Source organism: Sorex araneus, chromosome 1 (genome assembly GCF_027595985.1).
Source record: "Sorex araneus isolate mSorAra2 chromosome 1, mSorAra2.pri, whole genome shotgun sequence".
NCBI classification, from domain to species: Eukaryota; Metazoa; Chordata; class Mammalia; order Eulipotyphla; family Soricidae; genus Sorex; species Sorex araneus.
This window is the reverse complement of record NC_073302.1, coordinates 72,320,250-72,332,560: the sequence shown is the minus strand read 5'-3', so window position 1 is coordinate 72,332,560 and position 12,311 is coordinate 72,320,250. Positions and strand designations below refer to the sequence as shown.

Here is a 12,311-nt window from a genome sequence, read left to right as displayed (position 1 = left end):
CATGGTCAGTAGGCAGATGAAAAATTGTTGATCATCAGAAAAGTGCAAATTAAGACTACCACACACCTGTGAGAATGGTTACATCTTCAGCAGCAGTAACAAGTATTGAAAAGTGTGTGGAGTAAAAGAACCTCTGTTCACTGTTGGTGGAAATATAAATTGGTATATCTCATTTTGAAAAGTGTGGAAGCTCCTTAAGAAGGAAAAGATAGAGCTGGCATGTGATCCAGCATATAATCTCATTTTCATTATATATCTGAAAAATAGAAAAACTTTAATGCAAATTGTTATTGCAGCTTTGTTTATAGTAGCTAATATGGAAACAACCAAAATACCCATTCATAGATGGAAGAAGAAGATATGGTACATTTATACAGTAGAATACTGTTCAACTCTTAAAGAGATGAGAATTTTCCATTTGTTATGAGGTGGAAGGGTTGTAAGAGAATTTTGCAAAATAAAATAAGTCAGAAGGAAAAAGTAAAGCATTGGATATTTTATGTACATATGTAATACACAGACTGGAGCGATAGCAGGCCAAAAATAGTAACAACAAGTCTCACAATGGAGATGTTAATTACTGGTATCCGCTCGAGCAAATCGATGAACAACTGGATGACAGTGCTACAGTGCTGTGTAATGCATAAATATAAAACTAATCAGCAGAAAAAAATAGTAAGGCAAATTAGTAAAAAATTATAATAAAACTGAGGTTACCTGATAATGAGAGGGATAGAAAGAAGAAGTGTGAGGAGGGGATATAAAATTATACGAAAATTAAAATAAATTGAGGTAAAAAAATAGTACCATATGATACTGTGACTCCATTCCTGAATATGTAACTCAGGAAATAATTGTTTGCTTCAGTGAAATAATTATTTGCTTTTCTATGTTAATTTCAGCATTAAACACAATAACCAAGAGTTGGGAACAACCTAAAGGAGCTGCCAAAGAATGGATGGGTACCTAAATTCTTTAGATATAATCTAATGTGTAAAATGTAATATTATACAACAACAAAGAAGGAACTCTTGTCATTTGTGGCAGTCTCTCTTTAGTAAAATAATTCAGACATACATACCAAACTCTGCATGACCTCATTCATTTGCAAAGTCCAACAAAGGATTAGACTCAGATGCCGAATGATAGTATGTTGATGATGGCTAAAGGATACAAGCTTTCAGTTACAAGATCAATAATTTCAGGATCTAATGTATAACATGTCAACTATAGTTAATATAATGTAGATATGAATTTTCTCAGAGAATAAAGTTTAGGTGCCCTCATTGCATATATGCACAGATGAAAACTGGATGAGGCCAAAAATACGTTCACTAGCTTATGTAGTAATCATTTTGCTATACAAGTGTATACCAAATTGTCATACTGTATACTTTAAATGTATTGAAGTTTTATTGTCAGTTATGCCTTAACAAAGCTACGGAAAACAATAAAACTGTTATTTCCAGACTGTAGGAAGTTCAAACTAAGTGTTATTCCCTTGTTGAAGATAAAAAGTAAAGTTATTTTTAGGAAAGTGCTTTTCATTGCATACTTGTGTATATTATTTGGGAACTGCACAGGAGAGCATTTTTATAGGAACCCTGGTATCAGCAGTAGGATACATTTTTTAATATAAAAGTCAAATGCAGGACAGAATTTGCAACCCCGTGGTAGGCATAGGATGACTGAAGAAGAGTTGGGAAAGCAAGACCTCAGCAAGAGAATGCATCCGTTCTTAAAATAGATCCTGCAATTTGGGACTTACAGCCCAGTTATGGATGTGAACAATATACCTTATTTGCATTTTCCTATAAAATAATCTCTCTCCTTCCTCCTCTCTCTTTTTTTTTCTTTTCTCATAACTTTCCTAACCTAATGTGCTGTGATCCAGGGCTTGGGATCGTGCTCAAAGGGACGGGGTTCATGCCTGGCACACATGAAGCTCCAAATTCAGTCCCTTACATAGAATGAATGTCCGCCCCCCCCGCCCCCACCTGAGAAATGCAGAGGGTAGGCCTCATGGCCCCTTAGCATTGCCTGTGTGGCCTTTAGCACCTCCAAGCTGGGTAACAATGCATTGCCAGGCCTGAGCCCCAAATTGTCAAGTCCAGTGGGGAGGCCCCAAAATAATAAGAATAAACATTTTCAGTAAAGATAAAAAGCGCCTTGAATATTTCCCTTGAATAATATCACATTTACATCGTGATGATCAGGGAAATATTTACTTTGGGTATCCTGGGAACCTTGACCTTGCTTGCCTGTGGGTAAATCATTCTCCAGCTGTGGGAAGTGTGAAATTACGGACAGAACCACATGACACACACCGTCTTCCTAGTTCCATCTGAGTTGGCACCAAGGCTGTAGTGTTGCCTGAGATTTCAGGGTTTCTATGACAGATTTTTTACTAGGTTTGGGTTCATAAGGCAGTTTTATTAGAAAATTCCAGGAGACTTAGGAATAAAAGAATAATGATGGGAGGAGCCTGTAAGAGAATCTTAAGATGCTCAAGGCCTGCTCTTGTGTCTTAGGCAGAAGAATTTGAATTATTTAGAAAGCTTCAATATAACGTGTGTGTCTGAGAGAGAGAGAAGGGAGAGAGAGACAGAGAGAGAAAGAAATTTCTGTCAAGAAATTATGGCAACCACAGCATATTTTGAAAAAAACAATAGAGAACAGAAAAATCATGATCCCATCTCTTAAACATATAGGCAGAGTCTTTCTTTTCAATAGTTTTCTTTTTTTCATTTTTAGAGTTGACTTAGACTTAGCTACATGACCATGAGCATGATCTTTGGAGTAATTTGACCGTGACGTTGAGTCCTGGTGCCAGACCTTCCCAGGCCCAAGTTCTGCCTTTTTTCAGGTGGAGAGGATGAACTCAGGTGCCAGTGCTGCTGTGAGGACTCAGTGCTGGGATAAATAGTAAAAGGTCTGCACATGGCTGAATGCAGTAACTGTATCCACAATCCTAGTAATTAGGTTTTATTTTTTCCTCATTAACATCTGGAAGCATACATATTCGTATTTCATAAATTCGGTGAAATTTTATTCCACAAATTCTTTTGTGGTTCATATATGGCTTTCAAGAACCTCTGACCAGCTTGATGCGAGTTTGTTACCTAGGTTTTTCAGTTGGTCCAGCTGCTCTTTAGCTGGCCCATGTGGCTTTGTTTAAGACCACAGATTCTGACTGCACCATGCAGGACCACATATTGATATCCAGATGATGGATTGCTAGGCAGAGAGGGGTAAGGCTCTGTGGTTGAGCTGTATGTTTCATTTTTTCTCTCTTTTATTATTAGGAAAAACAGATTATTAGGGAAATATGGGGGGGGGAAGGGGAGAGGTAGATAAAGAAACATGGACTTCTCCAGAGTGGAAAGAAAAAAAAAGCAAAGTACACAAGCATGGTGGGCCATCAGGCTGGGTGAGAAAGTAAGAAAGTGCACATCACAGCGGATCTGGGCCAAAGAGGAAAGCAAAGCTGAGAAGGTCCTCGATGCGGGCGCATGCCTGGATGTTTCTTACCTCTACTGGAAGAGCAACCTCAAGCTCAAGCCTGGTCAAATGAGCAGCTGTGGCTTGGACCTCTCACTTATGTTCTAGACCTGATTATCCAGGAGCCAAATTGGCCTCTTTGGAATTCTCTTGGGATCACAAACTCAGTATATCTCAGCCACATTTTCAGTGGAATAGAAAATAAGCATACTGACCTGCGTTTCACAATTTTCCTGTAAATGAATGGGCAAAGTTAGCAGTTTCCTGCCCACAAACAGAAGAAACGAATATCTGTTCATCAGATACACGAATTCTTGCCTCTATAGGGTAATGTCAGATAACAGGAGGTAGATTAGCGGTTGGTTCACAAGTGCCTACAGTTTGATGAGCTATTTGGTACATCTCTCACATTGCTGGTTTGAGTGTTAATGGTAAAGCACTGTGAAGGACATATCATATAGCTTTCTACTTAGTAATTATACTTCTAGAACTCTATTTCACAAGTGTATTTTATAAATATGTGAATTAACATATGAGCACTTTTCTGAACATGATTCAAATAGACAGAAACAATAATAAATTTTGTGTAAAAAGATGAGTTAAGAAATTATTGCTAGTCATGAGGCCCTGGATTTAATCCTGGGAGGGAGGTGGGGAGAGAGAGAGAGACAGAGACAGAGAGAGAGACAGACAGACAGACAGACAGACAGACAGACAAAGATAGAGAAAAAGAAAGAAGAAAAGAAAGTAGAAAGGAAGAAAAGAAACAGAAGAGAAAATCATTGCCCATCTATAAATTAGAATAAACATGTAGTCTCCCCCACCTTCACAAAGAATAAGGATTTTTTGGTTTTGTTTGCTTTGATTTGTTTTGTTTGGGGCCACACCCAGCAGTGCTCAGGTCTTACTCCTGGCAGTGCTTTGGGGCCAGATACAGAGCTAGCTGGAGATTCAAACCTGGGTTGGCTGCATGCAAGGCAAGTGCCCTACTCCCTAAACTATCTCACTAACTTTCTTTTGGCTATTTTTCCATAACCTTTTTCTGCCTTTTATTTATTATTTTGGCAGGGGGCTTTGTTCTGGGGGCTGTGGTCACACCTGAGAATGGTCAGGACTGACTCCTGGCTCTGAATTCTGGAGTTACCCCTCTTGGTGTTCCAGGATACTGGGGATTGAACCCAGGTCGGCTACATGCAAGGCAAACACCCTACCCACTGTACTATAGCTCCAGCCTCAGCCTTTTACTTTTGATCTTTCTGTATCCACATAGTCATTGCCCTACAATCTCAGCAAGATCATATAGAAAATGATATATTAAAAAGGCTTTCAATGTGTATTTTTTTTGTCTTTCTACATGGTCCTGCAGTCCTAGTAAGTGGCCACAGAACGTGTCTGGGGTGGGTTTAAGAGGAGAGTGGAGTGTCCCAGATACTTGGGCCGCTGACTAATTGGTTATGCTTTGGGAATTCTCCAAGGTGCTCTCTGACTGACTATAGGCGTCTGATTTGCTTGCTAATAATCAGATGTGAAGTGGAGGGATAGGATCTATCTGTCCACTAAACTTAAGCAATCTTTTATTTTTCTTTCTGGGTTACACCCGGCACTGCACAGGGGTTCCTCCTGCCTCTGAACTCAGGAATTACTCCTGGCGGTGCTTGGGGGACCATATGGAATGCTGGGAATCGAACCTCGGTCGGCCGTGAGCAAGGCAAATGCCCTACCTGCTGTGCTATGGCTCCAGCCCCAGCTTAAGCAGTTTTAGTGTCTCTCAGGTCCCAACTAGTTCAGCCTTTTGAGACTAGGTGGAGTCTCTCTCAGGAATTTGCCTTCAGGGTCTACTACTGAAGAGACTTAGATCCAATACAGCATCCACCAGCATGCTTGTGAAAGGTCCTCAATGATGCCAGTGAGTGACCTATAGTATCTCGTCCCCCCCCCAATCCAGAATCGGAGTATAGGATTATAGGATTGGGGTGCTGTGCTGTTACTTCTGCTTCACATGATGAAGTTTCGCTCTTAGATATATCTTTCTGATTTGCAGTTCCACTGTAGGCTTTCCTTCTTCTTGAGGACAGCTATCTAAAGGACAGTTCGTCTATCCTACACCATCAAATCTTTGTTCATCAGGGTATCAGGTTAATTTCTCTGTAGATTAGTCCAAATTTTAGTGTAGATTTGTAGTAATCAACAAAGGAGATAAACAAATACTTTGGATTCTGCCATCTTGGTCCTGCTGTCCACCTCATGTCCATATATTTAAGTGTAATTATCAAGAGATCATAGAGTCATTGCAAAAAGATGCATATAAAAAACCTTGAACTCTGACCACAGAACTGAGATTACCAAGAGGGGAGGCAGGGTAAGTGGAAAGGCTTGGAGTATTTGAACTAAAATATAAAATGCTGTTTGGTTTTTCCATTATTTTCCTACCTTTCCCTCATTTTCATAAATGATTACAACAATACAAACTTAGCTTATTATAATTCTAATATTTAGTAATTTTATTTTTCTCAGGCAATACAGATACCCTAGAAAACATGAATTCTCACCTTTTAAAAAATTTTTATTTATTTATTTATTTTGCTTTTTGGGTCACACCTGGCGATGCACAGGGGTTACTCCTGGCTCTGCACTCAGGAATAACTCCTGGCGGTGCTCAGGGGACCATATGGGATGCTGGAAATCGAACCTGGGTCAACCACATGCAAGGCAAACGCTCTACCTGCTGTGCTATTGCTCTAGCCCCTTTTATTTATTTATTTTTTATTTTGTATTGAATCACCATGTGGAAAGTTACAAAGCTTTCAGGCTAAAATCTCAGTTACACAATGCTCAAACACCCATCCCAATTCTCACCTTTTGTATCATTAACATTTTAATTCTTTCTATATCTTAAACTCCACCATATTGTCATTATTTTATACTCACTGTCCTTCACACTTACATATTTTGCCCGTTTGGTCCTCTTCACTGCTTCAGCACTTCTGTGCTTTCATCTGGGTTCAATTTTTTTAGAAAATTCTTCTTCTCCCTTATTTGGTTGGGGCCACACGCATCAATGCTCAGGGGATTATGTGGTGATTTAGAGACTGAGCCCAGAGACCCTGTTACATAAAACATAAGCTCCCTTTGAGCTCTCATCCTGGACCCTTACTTTCCCTCTCTTTGGGAAATCTCCTTACTCTTTCTTTTCTTTATTGTGTTTTGGCTATACCGACCGGCATTAAAGGCCTTCTCCTAGGATAGCAGTAGGCTAGAACTCTACCTGCTGTACTATTACTTCACCTCTTTCAATTTTTTAATTAAAATTTTTTTGGTTTGAGGGCTATACCTGGAGGTGCTCAGGGTTACTCCTGGCTCTGCACTAGGAATTACTCCTGGAAGTACTCAGGGAACTATATGAGATGCTAGAGAAGAATCTTGGTGAACCTAGGTACTAGGTAAGCACCCTACTTCCTGTTCTGTCACTCCAACCCTACTAATTTTAGTATGGATCTCCTTGCAAGAAATTGTTTCAAGTTCTATTTATCTGATCAAGTGTTTATTTATGAAATATATTTCTTTAGGATATAACACTCTAGGTTGGTTCTTTCCTTTAAGGACTTTAAATATGTCATTTTATTGAATTCTGAAGTTCAAATTTTTAATTGAGAAGTGAAATAATGATTATTTTCATTATTATGCCTTGTAATAAATATTTTAGATCTTTTTAATATTCTAATTTTTCCCTCTTCACCCAATATTCTCATCTTTGATCTCCAGCTGTTTTACTATGATGCATCTACATTATTTTCTCTACATTTATTCTTATGGATTTCTGCAGAACCTTGTGAGTGTGCATTTTGGCTTTTTAGTCAATATTTCCTTAAATATTACTTTAGGTGCTGCTTTGTGTCTCTTCTCTTGTGATCTCAGTTAGTGTTAGACCTATTTCTTTATATCACAACACACATTTCTAGATAAGTTATTTAATTTTTAAATAATTACAAATAAAATCACTCCATACATTTTATATATATTGTGTTTTGGGGGTGCTCCTATGTAGTTTCTATGAGGCTTGAGGGTCCTGCTGGTGATTCTTGGCCAACCAGATCAGCAGTTCAATACAGGGGCCCATGCATTCAGTGCTGCTCAGGCCCTGTCCTGAGGGACACCTTGGCTAACCTGGCAGTGCCAGGGGCCCCAGAGCTGTGCCCTGCAATGATCAGGGGACTAAGTAGTGCTGGGAATCAGGCCCAACTTGGGCACATTTCTAACAGCTAGGCATACGCCCTAACTACTATACTGTCTCCCAACTTTGTAGGTATTATGTTGCCTCACCAGTAAGTGTTGATTAAGTCAGGAGAGACAGTACTTGATAATTGATATGTTTGGTCTGGGGAGAAGGGTTCCTGTAGAGACACTGAATAATTCTTCTTCTCTAGGTGCATTATAAGAAACCCTACCATGATTCAGTTATATAATAAATTGTCTTCTGTATTCAGATGAATTTTCTAAATGAAAGTGACCCCCATTTGAAAAAACATCACCTACATTTCATAGCTTGTTAATTATAGGATTTCTCATGGTAGTTATGTTTCTCTTATCTATTGTATCATCCTCACAGAAGTTGTATGTGTATTGCACCTATTTATGAGAATAAATGGTGAATATCCCAGGAAGAATAAATTATAAACTATCCATTAGGGAAAAGGCTGAGAAACATCTGAGGGATTCATTTTAGACTCCATTACTCAAAATATATATGCATGAATATATATGTAAGGATAGACTTAAATGATTTTATCATCTCTAAATTGTATATTATGTGTGTAGAAAAATTTGCTATAGGAATTAACTTTGTAACCTCTATATTTATTTATTTATTTATTTTTAATTTTCTATTAGTGAATCACTGTGAGGTACAGTTTTAAATTTATGAACTTTCATGTTTGGATTTGGGTTACATCCCTCCACTGGTGCCCATTCTCCTCCACCAATGTTCTGTTCCAAGTATCCTTCCCACCACCCCCACCCCAACTCCCACCACCTCACCCTGCCTCTACGGCAGGGCATTCCGTTTTGTTCTCTCTCCTGTTGGGTGTTGTAGTTTGCAATAGAGGTATTGAGTGGCCATCATGCTCGGTCTATAGTCTACTTTTTGAAACCTCTATATTTAAAGGTATATTTTACTAAAAGTATCTGAGGATGCATGTGTATCAGAAAATGCTTTAGATTATTTTCTTTTGGTCAACTTTTAGAAGCTACTCACTTTCTGAACCAGTCTCTGTTTCCCAACCATATTCATATGTGCAATGTAATCTAACCATGCATATGTCATTCACAGGATGATTTTCCCACATGCAACTCATTTAAAAGCCTTTATTATTTGTGTATATTACACAGTTCTAATTTTAACCCAGAGAAGTTTTGGGATGGAGGGTTAACGTTCTTTCAACACCTATTTGATGTAAATCATTTCTAGTCCTGAACAATGGCTACTCTGCAAGGTCAAATTATACCTGTGCTTGTGGCTACATCCATATATATGCCACCCACAAATGTCTATAATTATAATTTATTACTAGCGTGTATTTACACTTACTATTTGTTGAGAGTTTTACAATCAGTTGTTAGTTACTAAGAGTAAATTATATGTTTGCATTTCTTTACTCCACTCCTTTCACTGGTGTTTAAAGCACATCAGGTTAATGAACACCGTAAGCCTCTTTGAACGCTTTATAATGAGATTTTTTTTAAATCAATTTTAAAACTTTTCCAATCATTTTGGCTACCGACCATACCAGCATTCTGTCAAATAATGTTCTCTGGGGGAAGAAAGCCAGAACCTTGCAGGGCTGTTTGGTTTCCTAGCACAGCTGCTGCTGTAGATCCCTTGACTGATTGTTCCACTCGGAGATTCTTGAGCATCTTTGCCAACCAGAGATGGAAAGGTGCCCAGGAGATTACAAAACCCAGCCTCTTTATTTCACATGAAGTGAAACCAAGGCCCATCTGGGTTCACTAACGTAAAACAACTGGCAAGTGGTAAGCCTTTGACTCAGTCACTGAGGTTTTTTCTTTACTATTTGAGTTACACTATTTTAAAAAAAATAAGGCAACCTGATGGTTAAAATACTTGAAGAGTAATAGAAACATAGTATGTATGTGTCACAAGATGTTAAAGAAACAATATGTGGGGCTGGAGCAATAGCACAGCGGGTAGGGCGTTTGCCTTGCATGCAGCCGACTCAGGTTCGATTCCCAGCATCCCATATGGTCCCCTGAGCACAGCCAGGGGTGATTCCTGAGTGCAGAGCCAGGAGTAACCCCTGTGCATCACCAGGTGTGACCCAAAAAAGAAAAAAAGAAAATAAACAATATAAATGTAAATATAGCACTGCACTATAGCACTGTCGTCCCATTGTTCATCGATTTGCTTGAGTGGGCACCAGTAACGTCTCCATTGTGAGACTTGTTGTTACTGTTTTTGGCATATCGAATACACCATGGGTAGCTTGCCAGGCTCTGCCGTGTGAATGGGATACTCTTGGTAGCTTGCCGGGCTCTCTGAGAGGGACGTAAATATACATTTATTAATCTGGTTCAAAGGTCCTTTATCCCAGAAGCCTTGGTCCAAACACCAATTGGGTGCATTGGTAACACCTTCCTCTTTGTTCACCAGGCACTGTGGAAATTTTTGTATTATTATACTTAGCACTGGAGCAATAGTGCAGTGGGTAGGGCGTTTGCCTTGCACGCAGTTGACCAGGGTTTGATTCCTCTCGGAGAGCCCGGAAAGCTACCGAGAGTACCCTGCCCACACAGCAGAGCCTGGCAAGTTACCGTGGCGTATTTGATATGGCAAAAACAGTAATAAGTCTCACAATGGAGACGTTACTGATGCCCACTTGAACAAATCGATGAACAATGGGGCGACAAATTATACTTAGCAAACTTTTATAGTTTTTATAATTATCCATATTTTCTCCCACTCACCACTGCAGTGAGCTTTCAGAAGTGGCAATTTTATCTTCCTGGTTCCTGATCTTCAACCCCAGTGCTTGTCATAGTTTCTTGCATCTTGTGTACCCTTGATATTTGCTCAAAGAATGAGAGGCCAGAGTGAGAGTACAATGGGTAGTAGAGTCTTGCACGTGGCTGAATGGGTTAGATCCCCATCACCTCATGGTCCTTTAAACATCGCCAGAAGTGATTTGCGAGTGCAGAGCCAGGAGTAAGTAACCCCTGAACATCACCAGGTGTGGCCAACCAAAAAAAAAAAATAATAGTGAAATGACTACTATTTCTCAGCACTATCAGCAAATCTTGTATTTCATTGAATATCAAAGTCATCTGAAGTTCCTGACTAATAATAGTTTTCTAGACCCTATAACAAGAAATGCTGAGTTGGGATGGTGGTAGGGTCCAGGATCCTGAGGTTTTATTAAGCAGATTGATTTGAGGCAAGCAATCACTTGGCAGCCTCTGCTTTGTTCCACCACGTCTTAGTTCCAACCATCTATCTCACATGTTTGAATGAAAAGGTGAATCTTCGCAGCTCACCCCGTTTTACCTTTCTGACTTCTTTCTAAGCAGGGATATTGCATTTTAAACAAATTTCAAATCTCCATTCCAGTAAAATGTATAGAAATAAATAATATAAATTTATAAGATATTTTGATCCTCCCCCCACTTCTGGTTTTGGGGCCACACCTGGTGATGCTCGAAGGCTAGTCCTGCCTCGCTGCTGAGCAGTTCATGCGGTGCTGCATCAACCCTGAGACACCCAGCTGCAAACATGTGCTCCAGGTCTCTGAGCCGTCTCTGAGGCTCAGGAGTTTGAAATATTAGGAGAGTTTCTTTAATATCTTTGGAAAGAAGATGGGTATCTGAGTTCATCAAGAAAACATTACCACAATAAAAATCTAGCATCTTGGAAGTTGTCCTAGACATGTTGAGTTTGGTCTGGGACTCAAATACAGAAGAAATAAATCCCTGTGAGCATGCTGATGAGCACCAGCCCGAATGTGCACTTCTCCTGGCTGTGGTTCTTACTCGTGGATCAGGCTTCCACCTTCACTAGCCATATAGTGATTAAAAAGGCGATTAATATAGACATGGGGGTTCTAGGCAGGCTTCTGAGAATAAAGTAACTGATGTTACATAATTTCAAAATGTCTTAACTAGCACAACGACTATTCCTGCATACTGCTTTTTACATATGCTTATGGGGGAGGTCTCTCAAGCAGTGGTAAAGGGGTCCAGGGCCTCTATTAGGCAACAGGGCCAATGGCATAGTTTAAGGGCCAAGGATGTGATGCTGCTCAGGTCTTGCAATGCCAAGGATACATGGGTCACCAGTAGGTACTGTGGACTTCCTAGACACACCTGGTGAAGCTCAGGAACCATATTGTGCCTTGGAATAGGCCTTGCCTACACCTTTGACCACTATACCATCTCCTGGCATATACATGCATATATATGTGTGTGTGTGTATGCATATATATTTGTCTATCTGTATTCATGGGAGAATGGGGGGGTCTACCCAGTAGGACTCAGGGGGATCTTTTCTGACTGTGTGCTCAGGTGTCACTCCTGATGGGGTTCAGGGGACCGCAGTGCCAAGACAGAACCAGGATCCACAGTGTGTTAGGCAAGCACTTAAGCCCCTGTACTCTCTTTCTCTCTGAGTATGTATACTTTTTTTTTAATGCTGAAGCAACTTTGCAGGACAGGACAAAGTGCTGAGCAGGGTAATTGTGAAAATTTATTTAAATACCAAGAACGTGTCTCATCTTGGTGACATATGTACACATATATTATTAGGT

General features: G+C 39.7%; 1 protein-coding gene across 3 annotated transcripts in view; it reads left to right on the top strand.

Moving 5' to 3' along the window:
- Positions 1–12,311, top strand: part of DOCK8 (dedicator of cytokinesis 8) — a 245,233-nt gene that overhangs the window by 42,392 nt on the left and 190,530 nt on the right. The window lies entirely within an intron of this gene.